The sequence below is a fragment of the Camelina sativa genome, chromosome 9 (genome assembly GCF_030686135.1).
Source record: "Camelina sativa cultivar CO46 ecotype springtype chromosome 9, ASM3068613v1".
Lineage (NCBI taxonomy): Eukaryota > Viridiplantae > Streptophyta > Magnoliopsida > Brassicales > Brassicaceae > Camelina > Camelina sativa.
The window spans coordinates 22,199,133-22,205,910 of record NC_141888.1 but is presented as its reverse complement, the minus strand read 5'-3'; the positions used below and the strand labels follow the sequence as shown (position 1 = coordinate 22,205,910).

Below are 6,778 nucleotides of genomic sequence, written 5' to 3'. Positions count from 1 at the left end.
TTTTCGGTTAGTTACGGTTATATTCGGCTTGCTATCAGCTATATTAAGTTAATCGACCTAATTTGGATAACATTTGGATTATTTATGGTTATATATTCATCTAACCGACCCATAACCGGAAATAACCAAAAAGTAATTTCAAAAAAAATTAAATTTTCAAATGGTTATCATATTAGTATATCCAAATTACCACCTTAAACCAAATACAATATAACCAAAACCAAACTGTTATATTAAAACTCATAATGTTGGAAATATGAACTCCAAACCTCAAACCCTAACCCTAACCCTAACCCTAACCCCTAAATGTCATATTTTTGAATGTTATACACATTTTGATCAAACTGTGTAAAAATCAATTTTTTCTATAATTATTACTTTTTATAGCTTATAATGATTGTAATATTCATTTTTTCATTCTATATTTTAATTTTTGAGTTATAATAATTCTAATTTACAAATATTTCATAAGTCAGCCGTTTATGTCGATAACTCAGCCATATCAGTCAATTGTTTGAGAAATACTTTTATTAAAAAAAAAATTAAATTCAAATTCAAATTCAAATTTTGATTTTTTTTTTTAAATAAAAGAATCGCTAAAATCTCATTTATTACGCATGTGGTTCTTAACAATAAACATAATTATTGTTTGCGTCTCCCCAACAACACTTTTTGTATTCTCGAGAAGGTATATAATAAATTAATATATCCGTTGCATAACTCAGCCATAACGTTACCATAACTCAGCCAACCTTCAAATTAAAATGACTAAATAACCGACCAAACCGAAACGAACCAGAAACTATTTTTTCTATTATTTTCGGTTAATTACGGTTATATTCGGCTTGCTATCGGTTATACTAAGTTAATCCACCTAATTTGGATAACATTTGAATTATTTATGGTTATATATTCATCTAACCAACCCATAACCGGAAATAACCGAAAAGTAATTTCAAAAATTTTCAAATTTTCAAATGGTTATCATATTAGTATATTCAAATTACCACCTTAAACCAAACACAACATAACCAAAACCAAACTGTTATATTAAAACTCATAATGTTGGAAATATGAACCTTACACCTCAAACCCAAACCCTAACCCTAAACCTAACCCCTAAATGTCATGCTTTGAATGTTTTACACATTTTGATCAGACTGTGTAAAAATCAATATTTGTCTATAATTATTATTTTTTATTGCTTATTATGATTGTAATATTAATTTTTTCATTCTATATTTTAATTTTGAGTTATAATAATTCTAGTTTACAAATATTTCATAAGTCAGCCGTTTATGTCGATAACTCAGCCATATCAATCAATTGTTTGAGAAATACTTTTATTAAAAAAGAAAATTTAAAATTCAAATTCAAATTTTTAATTCTTTTTAAATTAAAAATCGCTAAAATCTCATTTATTACGCGTGTGATTTTTAACAATAAACATAATTATTGTTTGGGTCTCCCCAACAACACTTTTTGTATAACTCAGCCATTACTAAAAAATAACTCAGCCATTACTAAACAATAACTCAGCCACTATTAAACAATCACTCAACCAAATATAAACTAAAGTTATAATATCTGTCTTCCTTCTACACACAATAAATTGGTTTCAATGCACCATAACAGAAAGATATAATAACAATTGTTGATATTTTTGCCTGGATATCATGGCAATGAGCAACTACCTGAACTTCTATATGCCTAGGTCGAGTGATGTATTTCTCAAGAAGAATAGTGTTAACGCCAAAAGAAGCAGCAGCTTCACGTTGAGCCCCTAAAAACGAGTCAGCAAAATCCTTCTCACTTTGCACTATACTGCAGGGTGAGATGGACCTTGAACGAGAGCGACCAGGTCTACGAATTGGGGATCGGCTACGCCTGCGGATAGGGGATCTTCTGAGAGGACTGCGTACTCTCCTTGCAGGTGACCTGAATCATGCCCAATACAAAATATATATTAAAACTCCACATTTCTCAAGATGCAATTCCTATCATCCAATTACTACAGCCGTAATTAGGGTACCACATAGAATTACCTTCTCCTTAGAGGAAGAGGAGACCGTCTTCGAAGACGGAGACCATCTTTCTCAATTTCAGCACCGGCATTATCAGATTTAGATGCATCTCTCTTTGGTGCACTTGAGAGAGGTTTAGGGGGTGGAGATACTTTCCGACGAGGTGGTAGTGTAAAACTTACTTTAACAACATTTCCATCAATTTGGCCCTGCGTTAAGTAAACAAAAAAAAAGTTTGCATAAATCTTCTCAGCAAATATGTTAAGTACAGACATATAGCAGTTTGTATCTGGCAAGAGACGTACACCATCCATGAACAGCTGCGGTTTCTCAGCATCAGCTCTTGCCTTGAATTCAACGTAGGCATGTCCTCTTGGAAGGTTAACCTATTAAAATGGAAAAGAATTATGAGCAACTTTCTTAACAAGTGATACTAGTAAACAAAAGAGAGTAAGAAATAGTAACTTACAGCTCGATCTATCGCAAGTTCCACATGTATAACTTCACCAAAGTTGCCTGAAAATTCAAAAAAAACAAGCCATTAATAACGTGACGAGTTAAGACTTAACATCTTCACCAAGCAAACTAGTCATCCCAAATAAAATAATCACAATACCAGTAATAGGTAATGACCTATACACTACGGATCAAAGTTGAGGCCTACAGCACTTGTCTACTCGGTTATGGTGTAATAGAATAAGAACAAGCAGAGGAACACACAAAAGACCAATCAACATACCAAAAATTTCTTTCAGATGGCCTTCGTTCACATTCCTACTAAGAGAACCAATATGGAGAACAAGAGATTCTTGAGTAGGAGCAGCTTTCCTGAAAGCATAATTAGATTGTAAAGTCAGCAAAACTAAGCATCTGACGAAAACATGAATTATGTGCACGAGACAGGAGTTTCGAAATTACTTAGAAGGTGAAGAGGCTCCTTTAGATTGTGGAGGAGGAGAGCAACCTCGCCTAGCAGGTCCAGCAGGACTGCAAGAAATAAAAGATTTATCAGAACATCAAGGTCACGATTAGATATATCTAAACCCAGAAAAATAGGTTAAATTGCAAAAGCCTCCGTTCTTACAAACTTCTTCTTCCCACAACAAGGATGAAAGCCTAATTACAGGAATCAAATTGGAAATTGGAAATTGGAAAAAGTGAGGAAGAAACCCTAACCTTTTTCCACGGCGTGGAGGACTGCGACTCCCAGAACTGACGCTCCGGGAAGGAGATGAAGATGAAGAGAGCGATCTAGAACGGGAGCGGGAGCGCGAAAGAGACCCTAGAGGGACTCGAACCAGAGCGGGAACGGGATCTGAAGCTGGAACGAGAAGAAGAGCCAGACAAAGAAGGGGAACGACGGTCACGACGGTCACGACTTGGTTTCGTCATGGGCAATATTACTCGAGTAACTTTCCGGCGAAAATTACGCCGAAGTGCCCACACCGTCACCATCGACAATGATCTCGAGTAAATATGTTTTTTTTCGGGTTTATGAAGTCGAAACTATTTGTTTTCCTTCTTTAACATAAACAAGAAAAAACAAGAGTAGATTCTGAAATAAAACTGATTAGTGACCTCGAAAATCGAAAATGATGTATATTTTAATTTGCTGATGTGTATTTTTTTTTTTAATTTTTTACTCAAAATCGAAAAACAAAAACCAAGGAGTATATTGTAATTACACCTAGACCACTAAACATTTGAGTAATTTTCAAAAGATTTATAGATATAAGTAATAAACCAACTTTTGGATAACATTTCAATAATTCTTTCTACTTATGTTATCCTTTTTTCAGTTTCTCGATTTCGTAAACACATATCAGTTTTTATTTCTTGTATTTTTTTTAGAATTAATTTAGAAATTTAGTTATTGAAATTATAGTATTATTATATGTACTAGGTTGATACCCGATTGTTTTTGGATGATTTTTTCATTTTATATTTGTTTTATCTGTGCAATCATAATTAAATTAAAATGGTTTAAATCTTTTAGATACATTAGCAAATTTATATTATTGCCTGAAGATGTTTTGATTTCTCTTTAACTGTTGTTTGCTAATGTTTGCATATCTTGAACTGTAGAATTAGAAGAATTAATGAAAATGATGAATACTTTTGAGCGTGAGATAATATCGATTTTATGGTATGCTCTCAAGTGAGATTTAAGTTGGGACGTATTTGTTAAAGAGAATTCAATGACGTATGCAATGAATGCTTCATATAAATATACATATATCGTTTCATTAACTATATGCACTATGTTTAATTTTGTTTTTGCTTAGACACATATTTACATTTTTAAAACCATATTGAGTACACACAAATTTTTCAAACCACACTAATCGAAGTTTCTATCTTTAACTTGTTTGGTCGGCCAACATTATTTGAAAAAATAGATACCAACTCACAAGTATATCGTGTATATGGTATAGAAGCAACCGGCTGCTCGGCTGCTCCACTAAACGCTCATATCACAAGCTAAATGGTTATTTGGTCTTTAGAAAAAAGTTGGCTCGTATTGGGTTTTATTGTAGTCCATTGTAGTTACATTCAGTTTGTTCCCTCACACAAAATTGTAATTTTGAACAAATTGTTCATCATCGTTGTACTCCTCTGCGACTTGTTTCAGTAGCTTCTCCTGCAACTCATAAGCATCATCCCCTCGAAGAACATCACACGTCCATGTCATCGAAACCTGTTCATTGTGGAGACGGATATAAGAACATAAGCACTCAGCCCAAAAATATTCTTCTACACTTGGTAATTGAGGAGTAAGAGAAGTTTCTTTTAAGTTTCTAGGGAGACTGTTTTGATGAGAAGTTTAAAAAACGCAATTTATGTAACAAGAAAATGGGAATAAAAAGGAGACTGACCATTTCCAAAGCTCCTCTAATGACTCCACTTAAGACATTGCAGTAGTAAAGACCTTGGCAAGTATTGGGAAGTCCTCCAAGATTATACTGCAGCAAGCCTCATCTGCGTCCCAGCTTGTCACTGATGCAGTGACCCCTAAGAACATCTTGAACCCCACCTGTGTAATAAGGCAAAGCATGTTACTGCTTCTCAATACCATTAAACCAAAGGAGATATCTACTAGACATTAAACACTATGCTCTAGACTAAACTCAGATTAAACACTTACGGTTTGGTTAACTAAACACTTATGGTTTGGTTTGTGACTTGTATTGCGGCTTCATAGTGAAAGCGTTAACCAAAGACTATAGAGTTACCAAAGTCATAGACACGTTTATCATCCATCTCTCAATTCTCAAGTCGGAGAAATGGTAGTAGAGATGACAATTTCGTTCCTTTGTCGAGAAAGCTAAATGGAGATTTAAAAATTAATGCTTACATAGTGGCAAGACAGCAACCACAGCATCAACTGCAACACATGCAAGAATTTACTAAAAGATGGATCTTTTAATCTCCACATTTAAAATAATTTCAATTCTCCTAAAAACAAACTCCATTGATGTTATGAGTTGGAAATTACCTCAGGATGATCAGAGAAAGAAGCAGAAGGTAAGAGACCAAGCGACATAATAGATTTAACAGAGCCGAGGAATTTTTCACCAACCTTAGACAAATCCATCCCATCACTACCCTGAGATAATAAGAAAGGGAGAAAGAAGAAAACCCTAGAGCTGTCGAATTCAGCACCATAACCAAGTTCGTTTAGATCTCTGCCATTGAAGAGAAATGGATTACCCAAAACTGAATGGAAAAAGATTAGGCTGCATCTCTCAATCTCCTCTAAATGGCGACGAAGAAGAAGAAATCAAGCGTCGATTGAATAAACGTATCGTTTTACTTTTTGCTTTGTCCACATAAGACTAAAACCAGCTGATATGTATTAATATTATAATTTGATTGGTTATAAGTTTTTACTGAGGTGTCAACACCAGCTTCAATGTTGAGGCTGATGTGTCACACCAGGAATGCAACGCATTCTTCTTCTTTTATTGTATTGATTATGATTGGATTAATGATTGGAATGTGTCTCACTGACCTCCCTATCACCGTATCACGCGAACACACAATAAATGGAGAATTTAGTAGCTTAGGATGAACTTACTATCCAAAATAATATCTAGCAACAGAGTAAAGAAGTTCTCTGAAGTCAAGTTTATAAGCATGAATGCAGGATGAATAACGTACCAGCAACTTATGACCTACGCTAGATGTATCTTGACTTGTAAGAGCCACTTGACTTGGCACCAACGGAGATGTTCCTTGTTCAAGCTCGATGGTTCTCTGGAGGATCAAATGTATAGATTCATCATGAGACATCTCATGCAGGATGGACTATAATTTATATGCTTAAGCTTAACTAACCTTGAGAAACTTAATGGGAATTAGTGGTAAATGTTATATATTAAAAAAATAGGGAATATAAAAAAAAAATCACTACAAGAAAATTGGGTTTTAATAGCACAGTAGTACAGCGTTTTTGGCAATAATGCTATCGTTAGTAGACCTTTAATTTTTAGATAGCGTTTATGTATATGTAAACGCTATGTTATATTATATTAAAAAATGAATAAATTTTTTGCCTATTTCGGGGCTATGTTTAATAGCAATACCAATTAGTAAACGCTATGATAGTGTTAGGCGGTAAACTAAAAATTAGATCCCGCGACACTTAGAAACATTTGGAGGCTATCTTTTCACTTCTCGACAAAAATCCCCAATTACCCACGAACCCTAAAATTTCATTTCTTCCCTCTCTCTTTTTTTTGCTCGATTTTCAC

At 34.1% G+C, this 6,778-nt stretch overlaps 1 long non-coding RNA gene and 1 pseudogene across 3 annotated transcripts; both read right to left on the bottom strand.

Annotated features, from left to right (window-relative positions):
* Positions 1–1,479: 1,479 nt before the first annotated feature.
* On the bottom strand, positions 1,480–3,524 carry LOC104711595 (uncharacterized; annotated as a pseudogene). The gene is made up of 7 exons (XR_015565489.1): positions 3,201–3,524; positions 2,943–3,011; positions 2,764–2,852; positions 2,494–2,540; positions 2,330–2,410; positions 2,046–2,233; positions 1,480–1,938 (listed from the first exon to the last, which is right to left on the bottom strand). The product of XR_015565489.1 is annotated as an uncharacterized LOC104711595 (transcript).
* Positions 3,525–4,523: 999 nt separating this feature from the next.
* Positions 4,524–5,848, bottom strand: LOC104711594 (uncharacterized). Of its 2 annotated transcripts, XR_755357.3 has the most exons (4): positions 5,521–5,836; positions 5,170–5,409; positions 4,901–5,058; positions 4,524–4,722 (listed from the first exon to the last, which is right to left on the bottom strand). It is a non-coding gene; the product is annotated as an uncharacterized LOC104711594 (long non-coding RNA). The 2 variants fall into 2 exon arrangements; XR_755358.3 differs by lacking the exon at positions 5,170–5,409 and having other exon boundaries at positions 5,521–5,848.
* Between the last annotated feature and the right edge of the window lie 930 nt (positions 5,849–6,778).